Source organism: Lemur catta, chromosome 18 (genome assembly GCF_020740605.2).
Source record: "Lemur catta isolate mLemCat1 chromosome 18, mLemCat1.pri, whole genome shotgun sequence".
Taxonomy (NCBI): Eukaryota; Metazoa; Chordata; class Mammalia; order Primates; family Lemuridae; genus Lemur; species Lemur catta.
In genome coordinates, this window is record NC_059145.1 from 30,615,193 (window position 1) to 30,641,483 (window position 26,291).

General features: G+C 38.1%; 1 long non-coding RNA gene across 1 annotated transcript in view; it reads left to right on the forward strand.

The window, feature by feature from the left end:
- Positions 1-26,291, forward strand: part of LOC123623645 — a 197,043-nt gene that overhangs the window by 81,827 nt on the left and 88,925 nt on the right. The window contains exon 2 of the long non-coding RNA XR_006729955.1: positions 2,056-2,185. This is a non-coding gene — a long non-coding RNA (uncharacterized LOC123623645). The remainder of the gene's footprint in view (positions 1-2,055; positions 2,186-26,291) is intronic.

The window sequence follows — 26,291 nt, forward strand, 5'->3', positions numbered from 1 at the left end:
TGATAGCTTTGGTAGTTGGGATCCTGGTGCTCAAAATAATGTTCTTAACCTGTGTCTCTTCATCTATAGGCTCTGATTACTCAATGTTGGCTTCTTTCTTGGTTGAACACCTTATTTGATGAGGTGGTGCTTGGCAGTACAAGGGGGAATGGTTCCTCCATTAACAAAAACAACAGTTGTCTACTACCATACGTAAATGTACAAAAATAATCTGTAGGAATATGTTCTTAATTGTATTATCAATCTGTAATCTGCAGCTAACCAATTTTTATAATGAAAGGTACTTAAAGAGCATTTTCTCTTTGTTTAAGTAAATGATTGATTATATTTTAATCAGTAGAAAGTTTATTCTGGAAAGAGCATCAGTTAGGATATAATTCCATGTGACAAATCTTTCCCTAGCGTTTGTTGTATGCCAGGTGCTGTGCTATGTTCTGGAAGTATAAAATGGCACACCCACTCCCTGCCCTTGACCTCCCATCCTCACAGTCAATGGGGAGCAGTAGTGCAGACAAGGACATGGATGGTTATAATTCTGTGAGATGAATGAGTAGTTGAGGATTGTTCAACGCTTTTTAGAAGCTCAAGAGGGACATCTAGCTTAGCCTGAGAAGGCTTCTAAGCTGAGGTGGTGGACATTTTATTAGCTGGCCTTGTCATGCCCGTCCAGCTTCCTAGCCTGCATTGTCACCACATGGTTCTCTTGGTGGCTTACTGATTCTCTGCGTTATAAGAGCAGAGATGGCAGTTACTGGTCATGGTCATTCTGGATGTTTTTCTTGAGCCTGTATCTCCCTTTATTTATTTATTTTTTTTTGGGGGGGACTTTGATGTACCCCATCCCCCAGTTTTACCTGCACTTTGAGCAGCTCAACCCTGGCTGATATACATACTCATTGTTTCTTAGCCTTAGTCTATATCCAAAACTTGGAGATAGCAGAGCCTAACTCTGAAAGTTGTTGTGAGGGTGCAATAAGGGCAGGCGTGCAGGGAGCTGAGATCATTGCATTGCATGTGGAAGTTGCTATAGCAACCTTTGGGTAAAGGGTTGTTGTTACTATATTAACTTGTTTTGAACTTGCTAGTTTTGTCCATTAGATGAGAAAATTTCTGTCTGCAGGAAATATCCTTGAACTCAAGAAAAATGTTATTCTTCATCTTCACAAAGAGGAGAGATGAAATATATTTATGGTTTTTTTGTTGTTGTTACTTGGATTCCTAGCCCAACATTTCTCACCCATGGCCACATAACTCCAAACTCCCTTTGTCTGGGCTCTAGTCACTTACTCATGTGTTCCCCATGTTGTGTGTAAATGTTTAGCATCAACCGCTTTTTGTGGTACAGATGCCTAATACAGAATTTTGCAACTATTGACTTCTTTTGCATCAGTTTAAGAATGGAACTTCCATAGAGCCAAAAGCCATGTGGAGTAATCAAGCAGAGAACTGAATTTTACAGTGGGAGATCTTTGATCTGATTCACTAATAGCATGAACTGAGCTTCAGTCTCCTTATCTTTAAAATGGGTATAATAATTGCTGCCTCACAGGTTGTTATAGGCATCAGACAAGATGATAGAAAAGCCCTACACGCACGTAGTTAATAATGGTGTGGAGGTAGAAACGGTCTAGATGATGATTGACAAGGTCAGTGGGCCACAGGATATGATAAGTGTGTAACTATTGCTTTTGTTTCCACAGATATTTATTCAGGGTCTCTTCTGTGCAGATATTGCTTAAATATTAAATATTTACGTGCATTGTCCCTTTATCTTTACAACACATTTCTTGGGTGGATATTCCCTACCCTCATTTTACAGGTAAAGATGTTGATTTGGTGTAATTGACTTGTCTAAAGTGATCCTGACTGGGCCTCAGCCCCTTTCTTTTAACTATGCATCCCATGGTCTCAGATTTCCTAAAGGGGTTTCAGGAATGGTCACCTACAAAGAGATTGTGTTTGACAAAGAAAAAATTCAGGGTCCCTCCTGGTGCATGAGTCGTTTCTGTGACCCTCCACTCCGGCTCACTGTGGCTTTGTCTCCATCCGTTTCAGTGCCCAGATTGAGCTCCGTTTGTCTTGTGAAGCCAGCCCTCCCCACATTGTCACCTGATTGCCAGACCAGAGCGACTGACAGCCAGCTACCTAATCATACTCCTTAGGAAGTGGGAATCACAGACATAAGGTATGTTTTCTCAGTTTAACTCACATTTTAATATTTCTTCAAGTTTTCTTTAAATGAGAAGATATGTTTCTCATTTAAAGGATTTTAGAAACTCTGTAAAAATGTATTTTATGTCCCAAGGGGGTTCTTGCTCTCATCACCTTCGCTTATATTGTAAAAGGAAAGCAAGAAGGAAGTTTAGTTTTTAAAATGCCATTAATTACCCTTCCAAGGTATCAGTAGGGATTTCTTAAAAGAAAAACATTCTGCCCTTGGGAAGTGGGTTACCAGCTGGGAAAAGCTGCTTCGGTGTTTTCTTCATTAACTTTGTTGTTTCTATGCATTTAGTGAAAATGTATTAATAATAATTTTTTAGATTTCACTACTTGTGTGTTTTGAAATAGAAAGTTGTTTGAATAATACAACTCCTTGGAGGTACTCATGCTAATGCCAAAAGGATGCTATATAAAAAACTTTTCCTAGTGAATATTTTTTCTAATTAGAAGAGGTGAAATATTAAACCAAAGGGAATAATGTATCTCTTATCAAATCACTAGGTTTTATCTGCCAAATCCTATCAAGTTTTGTGATTTCCTTTCTCCAGTATCAAGACTGTTACTAATGCATAGGGAATGTTTATGCAGAATAGAAAAAAGTTATCCCCTTCTGTGGAGACACGGCCCCCCACGCACAGGGTGCATGGCCTGGTGAGAGGGGCCCCGCTTGATAGCTCCCCACTCATCTCATGGGCTGATACCATGTACACACAACTGCATGTTGCCAGCTGTGTGGAGTGGAAATGTTCAACGTTACGTGTGAAAAAGACAGGAACGTAATTACTAAACTCACTGGGAATTTGGGATCTGTGAGGATACTCTAAAACCAAATCCCCTCTAAGGATGGAAATTGGCTAGTGTCTCAGCCCTAATGAAATAGGGTCATGGGCAGATTTGGGATAGAATGGGGAGGTATTTTGGTACAAATTATATGGTATGTGAGGCAGAAAGTTAACTACTTCCAGTAGTAGCAAAGTGTTTCTGAGTGAAGGATGCCAGCTAATGGGTCTAGAATCTGAAATTAAAGTTGGGTTTGCACAAATACCACAGAACTGTCTGTTTCCTAGAGCCTTGGCCCTGTTAGTATAGATGCTAGTTACACCTACGGCAGGCAGGAAATGTAAGGTATGGCGGCTGGAAAATAGCCCTCCAGTTGCCTCCCTCCCTCTCCTCCTCTTGCTGGTGTCCTGACATGAAAACAGGTAGCAGCAAGAGTCACATTTGTTGGGCCGAGAAAGAAATGCATATCCCACACTGACTGGGTGCCAGAGGCAGGAGGTTCGGTGATGAGCAAGTCCAGACTCTGTCCTTGACCTCATGGAGTTTACGGTTCACTGGAGGAAGTGGAGAATAAACAAGCAATTACTCAAATAAATACGTTATGACTGATGATGAGTTTTATGAAAACACGTACAGGATAAAATGAGAGCATTATTGGGGGAAGGGGCCTGGGATCACCAATTTAGATGGGTTTAGATTTTTAGCCCCTCTACTGATAAGAAAATGTAGAAAACAAACCCCATCAGGTCCCTGTCTTGGCCCCATGTTCTTCTCTTTGATAACTGAAGTGTTCTCACATCAGCGTTTGAGAAGATCAGCATATTAACTTCAAAGAAATTGCTTTTGCCAACGTATTGGGGTCCCTGCTGCATCTTTCTGGGTTGTGCAGGCTCCCGTGGCCGAGACCTCTGCCCACTGCCCCTGCCCGACATGAGCAGCTCTGGCAGGTCGAGGTGCTTTCCTGTCCTAATACAAAGAAATCAGAGTCGGGTTACCTCATGGAAAACCTCTTCTCCTCTCAACAAATGTTGAAATGTTTGTGGTTTTTTTTTCCCCGTGATGAGGAGAGAGGCTTGGAGAGGCTAGAGGTTGCAGCTATTCAAGAAAAGGCTTGTGATGAAAACCCCATTGTAGATATTCCACAAATATTTGAATCCAATTGATCTGTTAGCTCCAGACTGTGGGGAAAGAATCTGGGCTGAACTGTTTGATCTGCACGGGCTTTCCCCAGAGATAGCTGCCGTGCTTGACACTCAAGCATCGCCTGACCAGCAACCTCATATTTATGCCATCCGTCTGGTCCCTGAAGGCATTTTGAGGATGTGACCCTTTGGCACCACACCCTAAGTGCTGAATTCATTAGTCTGTACATGACTCTAGGACATGATCACTGTCTTCATCAGTGGGTGCCATCTTTGGATCTGTCCGTCTCTTTTGAAAATACTGCATTTGGGGGGTCCTGCGGCACTGTTGTCCATCTGCTTTTATTTTTCTGAGGACTACTCTGAATTCCACTTTCTGCTTATTTCAGACTCCTCCTCCATTCTTAGCTATGTATTCGTTCTTCCACTAACTTCCCTTTTCCTTCTATCCCTTGCTGTCTCCTTGGCACCCTCTTTTTATTTCCTGTCCATCATTCTTTTTCCTTCTCCTCTTCTCCACTCCACTCCGTATTTACTGAGTGCCTGCTCTGTCTGTGGGCTGTGGCAGGAAGACTCCGGTCTGAAGGAGCTAATGAGCAAGTGAAGGGGCTACAGTGACGGGCCTTGACGGGCGAGGGTAGGGTGTCTTAGGGGCATGTGGAAAGAGACTTCAACTAGAGTATCAAGACACAGCTGATTCACACAGTTGAGGACTTGAAGTAAGTGATAGATAGTCCATGTTTGGAAGAGCATGTGTGTGTATATACATCTTTGTATGTCTGTGTCTCTCGCGCAGGACTGGATGTTAAGAGAGATTGAGTAGGAATCTGGTTTTGCAGAAGTGAAACCTTGTAAGATCTGTAAATCTAGGTTGGGCTTGACTGCATGTTTATGTGTGCATGAACATGTGTGTGTGCATGAACACAGTCATTGTGTTGTCTGTTGTGCATAAGCTACGAGCTGTGGAGGTACAAACCTATGAAGTTTTGTAAAGGCACATGGGCCTTATGCTCAGAAACTCTGATTCTCTGCTTTTTAAGAAGCTGGGTAGATGAATTATGACCTGAGCTGAGGACCACTCCATTTGGAATTACAATAAGAAACAAATTTGAACAATTCTCTAGTGTGGAGAAGATACTGCTCCTATTAGATTACCTTTTCCAGCTGTCTGCATCTAAGTGATTAACCATAAAATGGTGTAAATTTCTTTAAGAACCTGTTAGGCTCCTATAAGAAATGTCGTGGATATTTTCCTGTCTTCATCTTGGCCTAAATTCATTAGACAATTACTTACATTTAAACTTGACTTCTGCAGATACACAGTTGGATCAGTTACTAAGTAGTACTTCTGTATCTGTCTTTTAATAGCAACTTAGCCCAGACTGGTCACGCTTGAATCAATCTTTCTGGCAAAACATGGAAAGACCTTCAGTTATATTGTGTCTCGGTGGTGGTAAAATCAGTCTTTAACCAACAGTTAATGTAAGAACTGTGCACAGTAATAAATAGACCTAGGATTCCAGCTGGCATGAAGTCTGATTTTAGATTGAGTGACATTCAAGCTACAGTATTTTCTATTTTTTAAGAGAGGGGGAAAGAGTCACAGAAATGGAAACATGGTTTTTATTTTTTCATTTATTTTAGATGCTATTTAAAATAGTCATGAGCAATGATGTACCCTATTTTTAGATGTAGGTCATTTGAAATTTTCTCTTTTAAGATAAAAAAAAAAAAATGGCAGGAGACTCTCTGGTGGAGGTTAATGTTGGGAAGGCTCTGCCCAGTGTGCAAATGGGTGTTGCTACTGTGGCAGCTGTACACAGCTTGAGGGTCTGTCCCCCAGACCCTCAAGGAAGTCTTCCAGACTGGGGAGGAGATAAAGAAATAAACCAAAGGAGGCTTCCCACTGCAGGAAACCCTTTCTCTGCTTTATTTATTCATCACATTAGCCAGTAGACAAGATGCTGAAGATGTGGAACCACACATCCTTTGCAATTTCATCCCCTGTTGTAGAGAGAGGAGATCTTTGCTTGCCCTGACTCATCCCTTGCTCCGTCCACCTGAGCAGGTGAATCCCTGCAGGGAGCTGACCCAAAGGATTATCATGAAATTTGCCTTTTATTACTTAGCTACCAGTATGTCATTAGCAAGGAAGAATGGAAGTTGGTGGGGTAGAATCATGGAGAACTTTGGAGTTTCTCTGGCTGAACCCATTGGATTTGAAGGTTCACAGGCTTGGATGTGCCCTCCTGAGTCAGCGCCAGCCCATGTCTTCATCACCTGGCCCGGCACTTGAAACTTTACATGTTTTAAGAGCTGTAAAAGATGTTCCATCCCAATAGCAAAGACCACCAGGTCTCCATTAGGCTTTTTAATACCAATTCACATTAAATCCCTGTCTCTGAGTGGTCTTTTGTGTTTCAGTAGGTACAAAACCACTTCTGGTTTTTAAATCTCCATTGGGTAGATATTTATATATGAACTCTTTTAGTTACTATTTCAGAATCTCATTTGTCTCTAGTAATCTAACTCAGGAGCAAGTTTAAATATGATGTTCTTTAAATATCACTCAAATGTAATAAAATGTGTTGGTTGGTGGGTTTAGCAATAGGAATTTTGATTTTTTAAAAAGCTGTCTGTCTGTTATGTTATAATTTATCATCCTCCAGAGTTTCACTTTATTTTCTTTAGGTGTTAAATACAGATTCATAAAAATCAGTGTGAAAAGAAGCCAGTAGAAAAGAAGGAGAAAATGTCTAGAGGTTTCCAACCACCCAGTAGTCTTCACAGAGATTCTCAATTCATCAGCCGCTGGTAGCCACACAGAACATTCTCACCCATTTATTAACTAATGGGCACAGACATAACTGCAAAAGTACCTTCCGAGTAGGGATGATATATTAACAGTGCTAAAGGGTTGTCTCCATTCTTTTAACATCTATCAGGGGCCCTTAATATTTGCCAAAACCATTAACTTTTCCTAACCTTTTCGTTTTTTTCCCCTTTTCAAATGGTTTACTTTTCTTTCTATTAAAGTGAAAAGATCTGAGGTCAGGTGTTTATTCATTTAACAAATATATAATTATTGACCTTCTAACCCTAGTTAAATGCTGAGGCTATATCTATGAGCAAGGCTGAGCTGCTTTCCACCATCTCTAGGCTTCTATTATAATGAGAGAAGACCACACACGCGTGTACACACACACACACACACACACACACACACACAGAGAAATAAATAAAATACAGTAATTATCAGTTAGAAGTATTAAACAAATGAAAGGTGAAGAGAGAATAACAGGGGCTGGGGCCAAATTAAATAAGGAGGACATAGAACGCTGTCTGGAAGAGGGGTGATATGTCAGGCCCGGAAGAGGGGAAGTGCCGATGGCATAAGGGAGGTGTGGAGAGAGCATTCTGAGTTTAGGGCTCCGCGTATGCCAAGGTCCTAGGTTGGGAAGAAGCTCAGTCTGTTTGATGGATGGCAAAGGACCGATTGGCACATAATAAATGTGGAGAGCTGGACAAAGGGCCTCTGAGGCCATGGAAGGGTGTTTGGATTTTATATCTGGTGCAGTGGGGGGCCATTAAGTTGGGGAGTGACCAGTGAGATTGGTTTTGAGAAAATCTAGGAGGGCTGCTGTCTGGAGAATGGACCAAGGAAGGCAGAGGCTGCTGGGTAGGAGGCTACTGTCCTGGTGCCAGGGGAGATGATTAGAGTCTCACCTAGAATGGCAGTGGTAGGGGAGGCTGATGGGGTGAGACCCAGGGACAGGATTGAAAGAGGAAATGAAGGGGACTTCTTGCGCAATACAGAAAGAGACATACCTGTGGGTGCCAGCTTGTGGGGGTAGGGACAGGGCTGTAGTTGCCCTTACTAAGCAAAAACCTTGTTTTATAAAGGACAGAAAGCATAGGCTTTGACAAGTTGATAAGGTAACACAATCATATAATGCATATGTTATATGGAAATGTGAGATTATATGTATTTGTGTAAATGTGAATATTGGTTAAAAGTGTAGTCGGCTCTTCGTATCCACGGGTTCCATATCCTTGGATTCAGCCAATCACGGCTTGAAAATATTACTAAAAAAATAAAAAATAATACAAATAAAAATACAGTATAAAATCTATTTACATATCATTTAAATTGTATTAGGTATTATAAGTAATCTAGAGATGATTTCAAGTATATGGGAGGATGCATGTAGGTTATATGCAAATCCTACACTATTTTCTATCAGGCACTTGAGCATCTGCTGATTCTGGCATCCACAGGGGTCCTGGAAACAATCCCCCAAGGATACCAAGGGATGGCTGCATACATATGAAATGTATACATGTGTTCACTAAGACTATTTGAGCAAACATGCTAGAGCTTTTTGGTGCCCTTTCAAGTTATTTTGGGAGAGGAAATAATTTTTCAACAATGTGGTATTGTATTTCTGTTTGTGATTTCATTATTTATAAAAGTCACATGTCAAATGCTTTCATTTTTGAAATTGCATAAAAATATAGATCAGTCAATATGAGAATGTGATACAGAATATATAACTTAAGAGTCATGTCTGAATTCCAGTTTCAGACCATTTTCTTATCAATGGAGAGCTGACTCTACCTCTTTGAGCCTCAGTTTCCTCATTGATATAAAAAGATAATAGTGGTGCTCACTTTTTGAACTTGGGAGCATTAAAAGTGATAATCGCGTCCAGCAAGTAGCCTAAGGCCTGCTACACATACGAGCATGATAAATGTTAACTGATAATTATGATAACTTCAGAATTAGAAACAACTCTAGGCATAGTCTTGTTTTGCCTTCCAGTTTTACAGCTGGGAAAACCAAAGCCCAGTGTTACATGACAGACATCATACACCTGGTTAGGGGCAATCCCAGACTTGGGGACTTTTCCCTTTGAACCCTCAGTGATTGCTCTCCAAGGTTCATTTTCACATTCCCCTCTTAGAATTGATTTCATGGGAAAGAGAAACTTCTACCAAAGGTAGAAGAGGAATGCCATATCACCAAAATGCTTAGACTGTGAATTTGGAGAGAGAGAGAGGGAGAGAGAGGTGTGAGAGAGGGGAGAGAGGAGAAGAGAAGAGAAATACGGAGAGACAGAGAATCCTAAAGAGAAATGCAGAACCCCAGAAAGATGCAGAAAAACAGAAATAGAAAGTGTGGAATGAGTGAAAAGAGATATTTTTTTATTTGAATGAAAATCTAAGCATCATTAAGAAGAGAGATAAGAATTCAGAGTTCAGTACATTCTGCAAAATTCACAATAATAGATTAGACATTACTAAGACCTGGGATTCTAGAATGGGCTGTATATTAGACAGGGTCTTATTTTTAATTCGATAATGAAAGAAACTTTTGAAAGTTTAGGATGAGGAAAAAAAGGCACCAAGGGTGAATGAGGCATAAGCAGAAAACAATTAAAAAATAAATTCACCACTTTCCATAGAATTAGGGCATCTCCCAAGACTTTACATACATATTATATTACTCAGAAGAAAAGTAATTAGACACAGCTTTATTAAGATCCTGGAAAATGGGTATTAAGAACAGGGGCACGTAGTCTTAAGTTTTCAACATGGCTTCAAAAAGCCTTTGACATATACAGGTAGCAAAGGGTCATACGTTCAAATGCTTGTAGAAGGCACTTGCTGAATCCAAAGGAAATTCTGCAGGAAGTGATCTAGAAACATAAATTGATACTGTTTTTAAAAAGAAAGAAAGAAGAAGAAAAAAAGGGAAAATAAGGATAGAGTAACTGGGAAGGAAAAGTTTGAAATCAATAAGGTATCCAAAATGGCAACAGAATTACATTACTAGAAACAAACTAACGCCAGTCTGTCTCAGTATCTGTCTGGCAAAATGAGTGTGTATTATGTACAGAACTATGTTAGGAGTTTTGAGGGATATGGAGGTGGAATAACCACAGAGCTTGCCCCAAAGGAGCTTACAGTCCACTCAGAAATACGATATTCATGCTTCTCTTTGTGCAGTGTTCACTGAGCATGGATGAAACAGACTATATCATTCCCATGTCCAACCCCAACCATAGACATTGCTAATCAATCCCAGCACTCTTTCCACCTGATTCGCAATTACAGTGGTACTCAGTTGGCTACACAGTAATTCATATTTACCTTCCTGGCACTTGGCCCTGCTCTGCCATAGAAGCAGAAATTGGGTCTTGTTTGCTGTAATATCTTGAGTATCTACCCCAGAATTTAGTACGTAGTATGCACTCAGTAAATACTTAATTCACTGACTGAAGTAAAATGCACCTTCTTATAGCCATTTATTATTTCATATTAAATATTCAATGTTATATCAACAGTGATCCTCAAGTTACTTTGAACTTCTTATGTATATATGCATGCAAAATTTAACAATCTGAATATTAAAGGTTTTGCTGGATTTGTATAACTTCCTAAGGCTAATCAGATGTATTTATTTAAGCATAAAAAGTAAGATGTGTATGGTTTCTGGAGAATAACTTAGTGGGTATGTGATATTGTTGAATAGGAATGAGGTTCATATCATGGAGAGCTTATTAACAACTAATAGACCTGTGAAGTTGGAAAACATTTCCAGGGCTGGGTGGGAAGGAGAAGGAAGTTATTTTAATCTCTTGCAGAAGCCATTTATAGTCCTGTCATCTTTTCTGTCATGAAGATTATCACTTAATTATAAGATAACATGATTTGCTGTTTAGATATCAAAGATAGAAATGCATAGGTCGGGATCAAAGTGGAAATCAATTCTCAAAAGGTCTGGATACTAATTAATAAAGTTAGTGCAGCTGTGTGCCTGTCAGCCCAGACTGGGTTGGGGTGTCTGTTTTAAAAACATTGGGTGGCCTGAGTTCTCTGGCCTCTAGGTCAGAGAGGATGTCCAGTTGTAACTCCAGAAGACATAGCTTGTGCAAGTGGGAGATGACACAAGTAGAAGCCAGTGCTGCAGGTGCTTGATCTCACCAGGCAGGGCTGTAAAGTCCCAGGATAGCCCCCCAAAGGAAGAGTGTCCAAGTGTCCTGTCCATTGCTTACTTGCGTTTGTCTTGGAATTGTGAAGGAAAAATGGCAGATGTGGTGGTTTGAACGAAGGTGGCTAGTTATGGAAGAATGCATCTCTCTGGAAGCAGGTGTTCACTCATACAGGAGGAAACTCATAAGCAAATGGTTGAGTGGATATGCTGAGAGGACAGATTTCAGTTCTCCCTAATTTTCAAACTAGGCTTCATGGAGAATGGCTAGATCTGGCATGGAGAGAAGGATGGAGAGAAATTTCTTGTCATTCACACTGAAGTTCCATTTGGCAGGGGCATTGTTAAGTTAAATCTGGCAACACCCCAATGTTCAAGAGGGTGTACTCTGGATTAGGTCCATCCTGGCTTGAATTCAAGTTGTGTTGTAAATCCAAGTTCTGTTGCTTAATACATATATGGGTCTTATATTTCCAAAGTCTACTTTTTTCATTTTCAAAATAGAGATAATACTTGTATCAACCTCAGATATACAATTTCTGTAGAGCTTGGTGTGTGATAATGTCCAACAAATGGTAGCTGTTTATTATTTTTGTTACAATAGTGGTCATTGTTAGAACTCCTTGAAGGCAAGAGATCATGACTTTTTTGTTTTACCTTATTCCCCATCTCCTAACTTAGTGTTTATATCAGACTCCCAACTGGAACAGAGGGTATACTCAAACGAGGATGAGGTCTGGAGGGATTTTTCACAAAGGGACTATTTAGACAGAGGTGTGGGTGGGATGTGGGGAACTACAAGGTTAATGCAGAAACCTGTGGATAGCAGCAGTGAAGTTGTCAAGACACAAACCCAAAGAGGGATGGGGAGGGAATGATACTGCAACACAGTGATAGAGATAGTTGCGAAGTGCAGGCTGCCTTGGGAGGAACAGTGAGTGGACCTCTCTAAGTGGGGACTTGGTCTGATCTCTCTGACTTCCTTCTAGAACCCTCACTGGCCAATTTGCCGGGGAGGCCAGAAGGCAAGGGGGCCCTGTCAGTGTAGTCCATGCAGATCAGCCTTCTGGGTCAGAGTGCAAAGCAAGAAGTGGGGGGATGGATCTGAATGAACAAGTGGACTATCACAGAGGCCCCACACATAGTAAGCTCTCTGTGAAAATGTCCTGAATGAATACACATGTCATAGGTAGTTGGATTAAATCCCAACTACCTATCACTTGGAACCACTGTTTTCTTAGTTCCTGCTATGTGCTAAGTGCTGCAAAAAGTGGAACAATGAAGAAAGCCCAACTGCAGTCCTGCCAAGTGTCCACAGCACTTCCATTTTGAAAGCATTTTACATGTATATTTTTTAATTAACTTGAACAGTCTCCCTCCAAGGTAGGCTTTATTATCCCCATCTTACAGAAAAGAAGTCCTAATCTCTGAGGGGTTAACAGACTTGGCCAAAGTCATGCATCTGGTAAGAGAGCAAAGTGGGGACTCCATACCCTGTCTGCCTGCCTCCATCCCCATCCCCATCCTGGCTCCGTGACCTTGTGAGGTCAGCTTCTTGGAAGGGCTACTAGATATGTCCATAGAGTGGACTATTTTGCTCATTTAGCATTTTTTTTTTCTTATTTTAGCTAGTAGTTGAATAAATTCAGTACATAATGTTGTAGATTGTTTTGGCTATAGTCTACCCCAATATTTCCATAGGAGATACCCATAAGAATCATCTGGGAACTTACTAAAATACAGAATTTTGGGTCTCCCACAAATCTAATCTATGGGGTCAGACCCTGGGCAAGACCCTCAGGGGGCTTGTGTAGCCAGCCTGGACTGTGCTTTCATGATTTACAAATGAGGGAAACAAAGCCCAGAAATCAGAGTGACAGTGATACAAAGCTAGTTGGTGCCAGACATGGACATGCATGTTGTCAATAAATAAAATCAATGCCAAATAAGAGTAATATTCACTAAGGCGTATAACCTAAGAATGGGTTCATAAAGCTTATTTGGCTGATGTGCTCTTTTGCCTACATGCTTCTGATGGCTGAGTGTGAATTATATGACACTTTAATCAGAGAAGATGCAACCTAACCACACATATTGATTTAATGCATAGAACAAGACAAAATACCACTCCCTGCATCTAGGTCATGTTCAAAGATGGGATAATGGAGCTGCCTCACATTCTCTTATTTCAGATGAGTGTAGGTTGTGTCGTGTTTCAGGGGCTGAAATGTTGATTATTGGCATGCTCATGGCCAAAGAATGACCAGATGCCCCAAAGTGAGGCAAGCACTAAAATGAGGTTTATTGAGGAGAGAAAGATAGGATTATAGAGCAAGAGCGAGATATAGGTTTAGAGAGTGTGATACATATGTGGCCACAGATGATGACCAGACCCATTGTTGAGGCAAAGGGAGAGCAAAAGGAAGGGCCTGGTTATGGTCTGCATCTTGTTTTATAGTGCCCAGATTGGGACCTCCCCATGGTTCAGATGTTACCATGGAACCACTTTGATTGGACAGTTGGGAGTTATATGACCTGAGTCTCATTATGCATGTGGATCTCCCATGAGCCTCTTTGAAAGCCCATGGGGGTGGGGAGCGGTGAACCACAGTGGCACCCACTTTTGTCCCTAGGAGACCTGGAATCCCTTGATATCTACCTGACAGTTGGATTTTAAGAATAGGTACCCAAGGATGAGGAAAGGCACAGTCATCAGGAAGTAACAATAAGAAGGTTCGAGTTTTGATTTGAAAGATAGGCATTTGATTAACAAACCTTGATTTGGGGGCAGATACCTGCTAGCTCAAGAAATAAGTCTTCTAGTACAGAATTGGCAAGGGGAATGCTAAAGATGTCTAGTCTTCAAACTGGTATGGTGTCTCCAGGAGATATTTAAATCATTTAAAAAAAATTTAATACATTTCTCTCAATAGAACTAAGATCTCAGACAAAATTGGGTGGTGGCTAGGAGTATACTCTTGTAGCAAATATTTCTAAGTGTCTCTCATTCCAGGTAGATCATTCCTGAAGTATAATGATAGATTATACATTGTTTTAATGGCACTTGCAGTGATCTGTTTAATCCACTAAACTTAAAGTGGTCACTGATGTTCTTTCACGATTATAGAGATGAGGTTGACAAAGGAGGATTTCTTAGGTAGCTGCTGAAATGGTTACAGCAGAGACTGGGTTTCCCTCCTTATCACTGGAAAACCCCCTCCAAAAGACACTATCTGTATTGGTGTTAAAATACATTCATTCTTTACTCTTTCAACCTATGCAACAGTATTTTCTATGATACGTTTATTGAATCTGACTATATAGTACTTTTCTTTTCCCAGGGAATAGCTTTTCCACATCTTCTCCCCAAGCTTGTGTTTACTGAGTTTACTCCATGTCTTACAGAAAGATAATTCAAAGACTGTTATGAAGACAATGGCTTTAACTTTAGAATGAGTTTATTTCTTTAAGGATAGTTTTCAGCAAATGAGCCAACCATATGTTAAATCAAATTTAACATCCATTATGAAACAGTGAATCATACTTTATATTTCAGTAATGATAATAAATGATCGCTTATCTCATGCACTTCTCATTTGTACTACTTCTCATCAATCTTGTTAATATTGCAGAGATTTATTAAATGAACAAGTGTCCAACTGTAACTGTTAATATTAATAGCTTCTTTTTATATTTTCTCTCTCTGGCTTTCTTTTCTATGCTTGCTTAAGCTTGCTTTAATATGGGCTTTAAAAGTAATGGTTTTTCTTACTCTGAAATGGTAATTAACAGAAAAGTAGGAAGTTAGTAATAAAATTATTTTAATGAAACTGTGCAATTATACCAGCCCATTACAAAGGCATAGGATTTGCTATGTGCTCAGCACTGGAAGCAAAAATCTTTTTTCACTAGAGTAAAACAGTAGATTTTAAAACTCTGGAAACATTTCAGATCCCTTATGACTTAAAATTGCTACTTGTGCAGTAAAAGTTTAAATCACTTGAGTAAATTTGTAATTTAATCTTTAAAGTTTAACTAACATTTATTCTTCCTTTCTAAGTGCTTTCTGTTGGTATAAATTGTAACAGGTTGCCTCTTTTTCTGGACCTTACTGTGGGTCTTTAACTTAATGATTTCCAAACCGATAACTTCTCCTAAGCCGCAGTTTGTAGAATAGATTCCACCATGCCTTCCCTTTCCTCAGGCTCTAACTATGAGATCCTACTGCTCCTTTATGTCCAAAATTGAATGTTTTCAGATGAGCGTACTTTTTTCCATAACATAGTCTCTTAGATGTTTAAACCTCTCCTCTGATCTTGTTGCCAGACATTCTTTACCTAACCCCTAGATTTCTACCCCAAACTCCTGGTTGAGTTCCAAAACTCAACCTACTGGATCCTATTGGATTCATCCATTCTGTATTGGTAGCAAACTAAATCTTGCTCAGTCTTCCTGGTTCCTAGCTTTATTTCATGAACTTGGTTGTTCTTTGAGGGCAAGGATTCAACACAAATTTGTTCCATATTTTCCACAATTCCTGCTTTGTACCAGACAATACATATCATGGAATCTTATCAGTGGATGTGGTTGTAGGCAAAATTTCTTTGTGGATGACAAACATCATACCAATACAGTGGTTTTATTAGAATAATAATAAAAGCAACCATTTGCTGAGTCCTTCTACATGTTGGATGTTTTATGTATATTACCTCTAATCCTTGTACCAACGCTGAGAAGAGGGAAATTATTCCTAGTTAGAGTGACTGCTGCTTTTTAGAGTAATTAGCAGTACAATTCAGTTGACAATCATGTGCTGCTTTGTAACATCTCTTTTATTATCTCTAAGTGTTAAATTTTTTTAGCTGCAATTTTTTAAAAATCTTTTTTGTGTGTTTCTCTTATTTCTTCTCTCAAAATTTAGATCCTTTGTGTACTCTGTTTTGTATTTCTCACAGTACCTGGGAAAGCAACTTACACTTAGCAGGCATGATAAATGATTCTTGGTTTAGTTTGAGTAAATAGTAAAATAAAACCAAATCTTTAAAGAAATTATTTCTCAGTTGACTATAGATACCAAAATATGACTAGACTTAAAATTTGAGAAGGATTGGCTAGAGGGGATGAGGGGTTTGGGAGAAAGTCCAATTTAAGGAAAGATTCTTTTGTGAGACATCTCATAGAATTAAAGCCATAGAGTTTGAGGAGGGGAAACTTAAAGAAGGGACATGACTAAGTGGGTCACAGTTTTATTTCCTAGTTGCAGGGCTGGGACTAAGAGGCAGGTACAGAGGGGATGTGTTCTTTATCAGGATGGAAGTAACCCACATGAACTGAAGCCTCAAAATGAATTCTCTTATTCACACTATTAATCCCTTGGCAGGTGTGGGAGTGGATTAACATGGAGGATGAAATGGCAGGCTGGCAAGTTAGAGCTTCATTAATGTTTCTGTTGTCTTCCCTCTGTCACCTTTGTCTCATGATCTGCAAACTGGAAGTAAAGCTTACCCCTAGGAACATATGTGGGAATATAATAGACAGTGCATGTTAAGTACTTAGAATAGTGGTAGGTAGAAAGTAAGGACTCAAACTTCTATTATTTTTATAATTATAATAGCATACATTACTATATACAGTAATTGCCCTTTATCTGTGGGAAAAATGTTCCAGGACCCCTGGTGGATGCCTTAAACTGCTGATCGTACTGAACCATATATATATATATATGTGTGTGTGTGTGTGTGTGTGTGTATATGTATATGTATATATATATATGTATATATATGTATATACATATACACATAAACACATATACACACACATGCATTTTTATATATATATATACACACACACTGTGTTTTTACTACACATACGATAAAGTTTAATTTATAAATTAGGCACAGTAAGTATCAAAAGTAACTAATAAAATAAAACAATTATAACAAATACTGTAATAAAAGTATGTGAATATGATCTGGCTTTGGCTCAAAATATCTTATTATACTGTACTCACCTATTTTTGAACTGCGGTTGACCACGGGTGACTGAATCCATGGAAAGCAAAACCACGGGGAAAGGGGGTACTGTATTGTTATATATAATTATAGTTATTTCAGTGATTATGTATAGTTCACATTATTATGCTTTAGTAGCATTAATATATAATTGATAATTACTATTAATAATAATGTCGGACATAAGGCCTCTGCCTTATTACAAACTTGATTGCTGAGGTTAGTGAACCATGATAGGGGTAGTTTAAATCGCCCATTTCTTAAATGGTTCAATGCAATGAAGACATGATCAGTGATGGAAAATGTTTTCTTAATGAAACCACAAAAAATTTTCATGAGTCTTTAATTATCCTTTGAGGGTTTCAGGAGGTCAGGGAGAAAATGAAACCCTTAAGGATCTCCTAGGATTTTGTGAAGAAGCCTTTTAAAACTTATTACACATAATGTAAACCTAAGGGCAAAATTTGGGAACTGCTATGTGAAGACTGATATAGGGTAATGCTTGTTCGCTGCTATGTGAACAAATGGTAAAAATCAGGTAGTTGAGATACATTATCATTAAAGCAAGAATTAATAACCTGAGACATTTAAGTCACTAATAGTCACCACCACCCCCTTTGTGATCCTTCAGAAGAGAGAATGAGGACCTGTCTTGAAATTCAGTAGTTTCCAAACCTTGGCTTAATGCTGAAAATGATACTGAATATTTTGAAATAGGCTGTTTAAATACTTCCTTTAAAAAATGCTGTTTAGAATGTTTCACATTTGATCCACAGTTAAGTTTATATTCTCAACCCTACAGTAAATTTTTATAATCCGGTCCTCACTTCTGTCATTCTCTTAATCAAGTAGGAAATTGCTTCCCTGGGTTTGGCTGAGATGGAGAGGGAAGATTGTGCATCATCAGCATAATATTATCTAAAATTATGCCATCCATGGTAGAGCCTAATAAAAATATGCAGGTGCTCAGCATGGGACTAAGAATTTCAGTTCAGGGTAGTTGTATTTATAATATCTTTAACCTGTGGTGACCTCGCTTCAGAGCCAGTTTGGCTTTTGTTAATTTTGTGCTTACAAAATACCTACTACGTGCAGGCACTTTGCTGAGCTCTATGGAGGCAAGTAAAATATTAGTAATTAAGACCCAGTTTCTGCTGTCAGGGAGCTTATTGTCTAATTGGGTAGACAGATGGCGGGACTCCATGCTGGTTGTACTCCATGCTATGGGACTACTAAGATGGGAGAAATTTATTTTAACAGGAGGACTGGAAAAGTTTGATGGAAGGTATGACCTTTCAGCTAGCCCTAAAAAGTTTCCACTATTAGAAAAGTGGCAAAAAGTGCTGCAGGCTTCAGTAATAGTGGTTAGACTGATGGAACCAGGAAAGAGGCAGCTGATTACTATGATATCAGAAAAGAAGGATAAGGACAACTGTCACAGGACCTTAAATGCCATTTGTGGGGGCTTTGGGCTTAATTCTGAAGTACTGGGGAGCCACCAGAGGTTTTTGAAAAGGAAGTTGACAGGATCAGATGTATGTTTCATGAGGATAAATGTGACAGCTCTGTGGTGGATTTGATTAGTGCTATAGAAGAGGAAACAGTTGAAGTGGTAAAATTAGGAAGAAGAAAAAAGGCCAAAGAGGTAGAAATGCAGTCACCAGTACTCAATGAAAGGTTAGATGCTGACAGCGGGAGACAAGTATGCACCAAAAGTTCATTTCCAGGTTTCTAGCCCAAGAGAGTCTTGATTTCCTTACCTGAGACAATGACAACACACCATACAGAGACAGAACTAATTCATTGAAAACTTTGTTTCAAAGAAATGATACATATGTAACACACACACACACACACACACACACACACACACACACACACACACTGTGCTCCTTTGCTGTTAATTGTTAAGGACAGTATTGATTTCATATTTTGGAAAAAAGAAATTCTGTCATATTAAACATATACATCAATTATAAGATTCATCTTTATCGACTTATGTTAAAAATGTAAAAGTAGGCATCTTGACATTGATAAAATATGGTAATGACCCTGTAGTTGTTAACATTTACTATCTTGTAGTTTATCATACAACCAAGTAATTGTAGCAGGTACATTCTTTCTGATATTAGAATGCATTTTTATTATTATTATTATTAAATAATTCACTGTGTGACCTTGGGTATGTTCCTTCACCTCTGGGGGGACCAAAGATTTGAAAGTGCATTGAAGAAAGCACAATAGAAGCCCTTGGTATTATTTTGCCTCCTTTTTTCAGTTAGCCCTTAGCACATCTTATGAAATATGCTAATTAAAATAAAATTAAATAAAAGATTAAAATAAAAGATTACCAAAATGCTACCTCTTTTGAATTTTAAAAGTTAAAAAAATCAGCATAAATGATCAAACCTGGCTGCACATTCATGATTATGGTGAGGTTTGTTAAAAGATACAGAAAAAATAATATCCCAGATCTCACTCTCAGCTCTTGAGTCATCAGCATTCTGTGGGATTGGAGCCCGTAATCTCATCTTTTTAGATTTTGTGATTCTGATGCACAGCCAGAGTTGACATCCACTGGTACTTCACAGCCTCATCTGGAGCCTGAGGGGTCTGGCTAATGACCAATGACCATGCAGTTGGTGGCCTTCCCTCTTCTTTGTGCAGAGGAAACAGGGGACTTTTTTCTCTTTCCTGACGGTCTCCACAGTCTTGCATCTTCTTAACCTTCATCATCTACCTACTCTTGCAGTCAACGCTTTAATGGAATCAGCTCATCTGAATTCTCTGAGCGTGTATTTGTCCAGACCCCTCAGCATTGGCAAATTGTTGGTTCTTCATCATTTGCTTTGTTACAAGTTTAATAAAAAAAGGCACAACTTAGCCATAATTCACAATTTTCCCAATTAACCATAGCATGCTTCTGAATTCTTAGGAACATAAAAAATGTAATTATCTAGGTGATAAACAGTGTCTTTTTCTTTTTCTTTGTGGATAGGAAGTAATGGGCTTTGGGTCTATCTGGATTTAATGTTGACATGATAGGACAGGAATGCTAATCACTGGAGCTGCAATAAAAATAAAAAATTTTAAAACCCTCTTTCCTATACAAAATTATATTCTAAATTTCACATGGGAAAATGCTATTTGAACTTCCATGCTCTGTTTCTAAAACATTTATACCATTGCCTGACCTCTTCTCCTGTTTACCCAACTTCTTTCTCCCCAAATACAGACATTTTAAATGTGTTTGGCCCCTAGGGCTCTCAGGCCTGTAAAGAAATAATCATTCCCTTCTGGACCTCAAACTGACTACTGGAAATCTTATCCATTTAGTCCAATGCATATTAAAATTTAGCAATTAATTATCTCTAGTTCTAATCCAGTAAGCCTGTACAATTAACATCTGGGATTCAGTTCATCTTTTTGCTGACTTTCTAATTTAAGGATTGGGACATAGTGGATCTCCCTAGAAGATGTATTTAACAGAGATTATTTCCTGTATTTAAATCTTCATTTTTTTTAACCCATCCCGCATTTTGTATAATATTTTCACAACATTTTCCATAAATTTTTTTTTCCCAGAGGGGAGATTGTTAATGGTAAATAACTCTAAAAAAATAGAAGACAAATTTAGTTGACTTTCTTAATTTTTTGACTTTTGGAAATTGTTAGAATATCAAAATTATCTATAATAGGAAAAGATTTTCATATAAATAGTGACACTGTCATTTGTATAATGGTGTGATTTTCTTTTCTTGTTTTTTAATGGTGTTATTTTTCAGTTCTCTTCCCTTTCTTCTTGGCTAACCTGCCTTACCTGCTTGCCTGGTAGCTGAAATTACTTTAAGATTAGGAAAACTTTTTATTTCACCATAAGAGAGTAGGCAGACTAATTATACATTCCATAATAAGAAGAGTTAGTTCTTGGTCTTCCATTCATACTATGTTGTAACAAATGAAGGGGTTCTTTCCTAAAATCGTCGTTGATGGGCTCTCAAAAGTGGATTGTCTCACTCCTGGGTAAACAAGAAGGCTGAGAAAAAGGAGAACTTCATAATTAGTAGAAAAGTAAAAAAACAAAAAACAAAAATGGGAGGCATTGAAGATGGACTTTATGATTTTTATTGGAGGCTGAGGCTCCCATGTAAATGGCGATACCCACTGTTGAGAACACTTTGTTGTGCTGTTCCATTAGATGGGGCCCTAGTTTTTTCATATAAAGTTTGTATGTCACCTTTTCCAAGAAGCCTTCCTAGCTTTCAACAGCAATATAATTCTCATGCTTTTGTGTTTCTATTCCTACTTGACTTTACTTGCATTATAACATTTATACCAACATATCTCTGTCTTTCTAGAAGATAGCATGATGTCAGGAGTTTGTCTTTGTGTCTTCTGTTTCTTTTTCTTTGTTCTAGTCCATTAGCATAATATGCTGGTCCACAGCAGATGGCAATAGGTTTAGTATATCTAGAGAATGAGTGTTTACAGTATCATTGGATGTTTTCTAATTATATTTCTAATTTATTAAAGGATATTTGAAAAATGCACAAAAACAAAAAGAGAAAAAAGTTAACATTAATTTTATTTCTCATATATAACCATTATATGGGTTTTGGTGATTTTTCTTCCAGAGCTTTCTTCTATTCATATATGAATGTATATATGAATATATGTATCTTTTGTATATTTATAAAATTGACATGTGTACATATACAAATACATTTACACATTTTGTGTTCTGCTTTTTTATACTTAACTCTGTCAATATTTTTTCACATTATTATATATTGAAAAGCTGATTTATTAATGTCTTTGAAATATTAGCCTTTGTGTATCAAAATTTGTTCTATTAGTTTTTTTATAGTTATGGTTATATATAAAACTGTGAGAAATGTTTTACAACTAATCTTTGTCTGGATCTCTGATAATTACATTGGCATAACTTTCTAGTAGGCTATGGATAAATATTTTGATATGAATGCTGATTAGCCCCTATAGCTGTGTATACATGTGGCCTCTGCAGATCTGAATATTATTATTGAAAAAATTCTTTGCCTATTTTCTAATAAAAATGCTGTTGTAGTATTTAAAATTATAGTTAATCGAGTATAGTGTAGACAAATGTTTTTCATATTATATTTATCCACTTATATTTCTTATTTTGTAAATCATTCATGCTGCTAATCTAGTTTTCTAATAAAGGATTTGTACCTTATTGATTTGTAGTAGTTCTTTATCTAAAATATTAGCTCTTAATCTATAATACATTTTTCAAACACATGTTCCCCATATTGTTTCTCACTTTATTTTATTGATAATGATTTTGGGGAACTGAAGGTTTTAATTTTCTATAGGCATAGGTGTCATTTTTTCTTCATTATTTTAAGAACTTCATACTGAAAAGTATATTTCAATCCAGATAGTCAAATTATCTTCTAATTATAATATGGCTCCATCTTATGCTCTTATTCAGACATGTGTAATTAATTTTAATATTTGATGTGAGAAAGAATGTAACTCATTTTCCGTAAATAGTTAGGAAATGTGTCTGCCATTATTTGTTGAGCAGCCTTTCTTCCCTGGGATTTGTCTGGTCAACATTTATTGGGTGGCGACAGTTATGTATACTGTGATCTCTTTCTGTTGACTTGGACATCCTCGAATCAGAACCTTCTAACTATTGCAGTTTGTCTTTGTTTTTTATTTTAAAGAAGTTTTTTTTTTTTTTTCTTTTTAGGAAGTTTGGTCCAAGAGTTCAAGATTTCTTATGTTCTCACTTAATTTAGAGTCCACATTGGTATATGTTAGTGTGTACACTCAATTGCCTACAAGAAATAGTGGAAAAGTTTGTCCGTTAAACAGACCCAGGGAAGAGAATAATCCATTTGAAAACATGATGCTGTTGTTTGTCTATCTATGTGCTACTTGAGAGCATAATCTTTGGAGATGGAGATTGCTAAATTCTGATCTCAAGCCTGCTCCTAGCTAGCTGTGTAACCTCAATCAAGCTAATTAACCTGTGTCAGTGTCAGAATTTTATGAAAATAGGGATATTCAGAGTGCTTATCTCATATGATTATAAAGATTAAATAATTTATATAAAAAGCTGTGCTGGGCTTATAATGTTTTTTTTTTAATTTTTTAAATTTTTAATTGTGTTAAGATACACATAACATAAAATTTACCATCAGCCATTTTTAAGTGAACTGTTCAGTAGTGTTAAGTACATTCACATTGTTGGGCACCCAATGTCTGGAACTCTTTTCACCATACTGTCTTCCATTACAGCTGTGGAAGTATATTCTTATTCCCCAAGTACCATTAGACCTTCTTAGGGCCAAAGCTTCTGATTTATGCATTGCTAATAAAAGAATACAGTGACTGGCACATAGTAGGGGAAAGCACTAACTCCCAAAAGACTAAGCCAATTAATAGATTGGCTGTGTATGGCCACATACACATTGAACAGCTCTTACTTTTTCACCCTGTTTTAACTGAATGGCTAAGCTGGTCTAACTGGGAAGAATGTAAGGAACATGATAGTAATGTTTATATAATGCATGGGTTATAGACCATCCATTTATGCATTCACCAATTTATTGAATGCCTAGTATGTGTCTCGTACTATTGTAAGTGTTGGGGATACAGATGTGACAGAGAGACAAGATCCTTACCCTCATAGATCTTGCATCCTGGTGGGAAAAGGAGATTAATACACAAGCAAAGAAATCAGTGGGAAGAGAATTTCAGAGCGTGTAAGTACCACGAAGATTTATCAACAAGATAAGGGATGCAGAATTCATGGAGCAGGAGGAGAGGCTGCTTGAGATTGTGTGGTCAGAAAAGGCTTCATTGATTAGATGATTTGTAAGCAGAGGCCCTGTAGGGAACACTGTGGTTGACTCTACTGATGTTCCATCTAAGCCAATCATCCCATAGCATCCCTGGTCACTGATATTTGGCTATGAGTCAGCAAATGGCTTAAACTGGCCCAGTAAATCTAAAGGAAGACCTTGTATACCATAGCCAGGGAAGAGATTGACTTTTCTCTGCTGTTGACTATATCAAAGGCTCCAGCATCCTTGATTGCTGCTGGCTTCCCTCATGCCACCAGCAATCACAAAGACTGACTCCAAAAAGCTGGTATGTTTGTATATTCTAGATGGGCTTATACAATTTCTATTCTGTCCTCATTCAAGTTAGAGTTTTTGGGAAACTAAAAGCATCATTTCTCAGATTCTCTCTTGCCCAAGTTCTAGGTACAGAAAAGGCGTCTCCCATTAAATGTGTTCCTGTGATGTTTAGGAGGTGAAAGTGAGGTGGAGGCCATCTTTTATACCTCCTTTTCCTGTTTTCGCTGGTAAGTGTAACTATGGCAGTGTTTGGGTTCCCTGCGGTCATGTTCCTGTGTCCATTCTGCTGCTTTCTGAGTTTTAAGGAATGATTAGAGGAGCAGAAGCAGCAGTGGAAGCTCTGTGATCTGGCTTCCTAAACTCTATACCACAGCTATAGGTATGCATTCAGCAGCTTCCTGCATTTTCAGCAGCAGTTGTAATGGTGGCAGTTTCTTGATTTTATTATTGAATTCCTATGGCCTTAGAGGGAATGGTGCCTTGTAACCTCCGTGTGGTTAACAGGATATTGTTCTGGAACCTAGAGCCATTCCTTCAACCCTTCCAGTGACTTCTTTAAATACCAACTTCCCCATTTTAAATGCCTCTTCTTAGAATATCTAGGATGGGTTCTGATTCTTGTGCTTGAACCCATCTGATACACTGATGCTACTATGAGCAAAGAGAAAGAACTAACCCCATACTTGATGACTCCGCTGAGCCACTTATATCACATTATTATTATATGAGACAATAATTTCCCTTATTTCTCAAACCAGTCTTGTTTGATATTTTCCATTTGCTGGAACTGAAAGCACTTTAAGAGATGTAGACATCGGAGATGAAAAAGGACAAACCTGGAATGAACTTAGGGAATGGTGTTTCAGACAGAGTTGGGTGATGTTTAATTTAAGACATCTCTTAGATGCCAAGGTAGAGGTCCCTGGGAGGCTCTTGGCTGTACAAGTCTAAACCTGAACAGAATAACTTGGTCTGCAGATATAAAGCTGAGGTAAGGCAGCAGCTAGTCTAGAGGCAGAGCCAATATAGAGACCACATTTTCATTTCTTCAGTGGATAGTGAGACAGCATTTTGGCCTCTTTGTAAACCAATATTCTCTTCTTTTTAGACAAAAGCACTGAATATCAAAGGGAAACTGCTTATAGAGCTTCAAATACGTTGCATTTGTGCAAAGTATAATGTACATGAAAGGTATTTATTTATGAAATCCCCATTGAAGGAATGATAGCCTCAAAGAGTTAACCACATTGCTGAAAGAAATTATGAAATATTATAATCTGCTTGGGTTTGCTTCCCTTTTCTAGGGGGTAAATGGAAGTTCATTACACATCCATGGTTTTAGAGGGATGTCACCACCAACTTTTATTACTACACTTTAACTGGATCCTTGGTTAAGAAGCATATGTTCGTCTTATTAGAAGGTCATTTTTAACTTTAATTGCTCTCTTTGTTTCTATTTGTGCTAGATTTAAGCTAGGCCTTTAACCTTGTTTACATGTATTCATAAGTGAATTGCTCTTATACTGATCTAAATTCTAAACACAGAGTATTTAAAAGACTGGAAAAATCAATATGCAGTGACATTCTTTGGTAGAAAAACAATTTATGCTTTTTTTTTTTCTTTCTGACATATCAGATTACCCTTAAGTATAATTGATATTTTACATAGTTTACCTCTGACAACTCTGACAACGTGGAGATCTTAGTTACTTCGGACCTACGAGGCTTTGGGATGTGCATTACGGGGGACTCTCCTAGCCTTCAGTGATTGTTCCATGGGGGAGACAGAGCAGAGAAGCACTCAGGGATTAGGTGAGTCATATTATGATGTATTAATATACAAACCAGGAGATTTAGGTTAAATAATTTAGATACGCAAAATTTACCAAATCTTAAAGCTAATCATTAAATCTTGAAGTGGGAAGAAAGTTTGAATGGTTTTTATGTCAAGCTCCTTTCCCTAACCCAAGTATTGATGACCAGGTCTCAAACTTAATGGTAATTGAAA